The 2,888-nt window shown below is 42.1% G+C and overlaps 1 non-coding gene across 1 annotated transcript; it reads left to right on the top strand.

The window, feature by feature from the left end:
• On the top strand, window positions 1–72 carry TRNAM-CAU (transfer RNA methionine (anticodon CAU)). Its single transcript has one exon. It is a non-coding gene; the product is annotated as a tRNA-Met (tRNA).
• The last annotated feature ends 2,816 nt before the right edge of the window (window positions 73–2,888 follow it).

Raw genomic sequence — 2,888 nt, 5'->3', positions numbered from 1 at the left:
ATCAAAGTGGCGCAGCGGAAGCGTGGTGGGCCCATAACCCACAGGTCCCTGGATCGAAACCAGGCTTTGATATAAAGAGTGGCTTCTGCTGAATTTTTTTTCATTTTTTCCTATTTCTTAATAAAAATCGCATTGCATTTCTTACGCTAATGATATTGAGGGCATTAACTGAAAGCCAAACTTACTATCTTTTGATTCGCCCATTGACATTAGTTTAAGTTGATACAGTTTTTTCATTTTATAAAAAGATATATAATTTTGTACTCTAAAATTACAACTCGTGAATTCGAAAAATGAGAAATATGATAGTTTAGTGGAGCAACGCATTACACAAGACCTTAATAGTGAATAATAGTATGCTTCATTCATCATCAATCTTTTTTATAAAAAAAATAATAATAATAACAAAATTGTGTGTCAACCACCTTTCCAATTTTCCATGTAAAATACACTTGCTGACCAAAATTGCAGTACAAGTGTATATACAATCAGTATGATCCGAGTTCGTATAAATCAATATGTTCCTCATTTCCTCTAAAATTTTCCCGTTTACAAGTGTAAAATATCAACTATGGTAGGCCTAGAAAAACTAATGAAGCAAAGCCAAAACCAATATGGAGATTCGGGACATTTATGGATCGGTTCAACAAGGCTGCCTTGGAGATTCGGGATCTTAATCCTGCTGTTGCACTACATCATCTCACGACAGCCTTAAAGCCCGGGCCGTTTGTTAATAGCATATGCAAAAAACCTCCTTCGGACATGAATGATTTACGGAGGCGGGCCAATAAGTACATGCAAATGGAAGAATTGACTGAATATCGTAATCAGGCCCGAGCTGAACCATCGAACAAGCCAGAGAAGCAGGCAGAACAGCCATATAGGGGGCGAGGCAAAGACATATCTCTTCGGGATCGGCCTACTCGGGGTCCGAAGTACACTCACTATACTCCACTCAATACAAGTCGTGCCATGGTGCTTGAGCAAGCTTTGGCTACAGAAGTGCTAGCAGTCCCGAAAAGAGCATCCACTCCACCATGGGCGGATACTAGCAAATCTTGTCGGTATCATCGCAATTGTGGACATTCTACTGACGAGTGTGCGGCCCTCAAAGACAAAATTGAAGATTTGATTAAACAGGGCAAATTACATAATTTTGTGGATCGGTCAGGCTCGTCCCAATCTCGTTCATATCAACCCCGATATCAGGATCGGCGCGGTCAGGATCGTTCTGATAGACCTCAACGCGAACGAAGCAGGTCACGTGAAAGGAAAGATGATTCGACACCTTCGCATAAGAGGGTTATTAATACAATCGCAGGTGGATTTGCAGGTGGGGGCACAACTTCTTCAGCCCAAAAAAGACATCTACGAGTCGTCCGATCAGTCAATGCCATTGATAGACAACCCTCCCGACGACTGCCAACAATAACTTTCACTGATGCTGATTTCCAAGGCATTGATCCGGTGCAAGACGATCCAATGGTCATCAGTGTAAAAATTCACAATTGCATCGTCAAGAAAACACTGATTGACCAGGGCAGTTCGACGGATATCCTATATTGGAATACCTTCAAGCAGCTGGGCATTTCGGAAAAAGAGTTGATCCCTTATGATGATCCATTGGTCGGTTTCGCAGGTGAGAGGGTAAGCACCAAAGGGTATATTAAACTTTTCACTCGCTTTTGTTTTGACGAACAGGAAAGTAGGGAAATTCAGATAAAATATATCGTGGTTAATGCTAACACCTCCTATAACATCCTCCTCGGTCGGCCATCCTTGAACATGTTAGGGGAAATTGTCTCAACACCGCACCTAGCGATGAAGTTTCCGTCTGACAAGGGGAAGATCATCACAATACACGCCGATCAGAAGGCTGCCCGAGAGTGCTACTATGCCATTTTACGAGTTGCGACGATCGAAGAGAGGAATTTGAAATCCAAGAGGATTCATGCGGTTAACCATTCGGCAGGGGTTGAGGAGTCGATTTGGGATCTTGACCCGAGAATGAACAACGAGGAGCGTGTAGAACCAGTTGAATCAAAAAGGCAGTTGCAAATCGGATTACACCCAACTCAGGTTACATATATTGGTGCTGATATATCTGAAGCAGATCGTTCCATCCTGAGCCAGGTGATAATAAAAAACAAGGATCTTTTTGCATGGACACCTTCTGACATGCCAGGCATTGACCCCAAGGTCATGTGTCATAAATTATCAATTTGTGCCGAAGCAAGACCGGTATCCCAACGTAAAAGAAAAATGAGAATGGAACGGAAGCTTGCAGTGGAAACAGAGGTAGCCAAGTTGCTTGAAGCCGGGTTCATTCGGGAAGTTCACTACACCACTTGGTTAGCAAATGTGGTAATGGTGAAAAAGCCGAACGAAAAATGGAGAATGTGTATTGATTACACTAATCTCAATAAAGCCTGCCCTAAGGACGCTTATCCACTCCCGAACATAGATCGGCTAGTTGACGGTGCCTCCGGTCACGGAGTCTTGACCTTTTTCGATGCTTATTCGGGGTATAATCAAATCCCCATGCATCCCCGTGATGAAGAAAAAACAACCTTCATAACTGACTCGGCCAATTATTGCTACCAAGTAATGTCCTTCGGGTTGAAAAACGCAGGTGCAACTTGTTGAGCTTAGGAGAGCTTGAAGCTTAAAGAGTTTTGATGATCACAACATGCAACAACTTGGAGAGCACAAAAATAAAGTTAAAGAAGAGTCAAAGAGAATGCTATGAACTGGAACTATGTAATAGAACTTAGGAAATGAATTTTTGTAATTGTGTGTGCTTTGTGCATTGAGCAAATCTTGTCTAGGATTAAGTAGGGAGTAGATGATGATGAGTTAAAAACATTGGAGAGTTATTTTGAGGCTTA

Source organism: Cajanus cajan, chromosome 2 (assembly GCF_000230855.2).
Source record: "Cajanus cajan strain Asha chromosome 2, NIPB_CcT2T_4, whole genome shotgun sequence".
NCBI classification, from domain to species: domain Eukaryota; kingdom Viridiplantae; phylum Streptophyta; class Magnoliopsida; order Fabales; family Fabaceae; genus Cajanus; species Cajanus cajan.
This window is presented reverse-complemented; position numbering and strand designations above follow the sequence as displayed.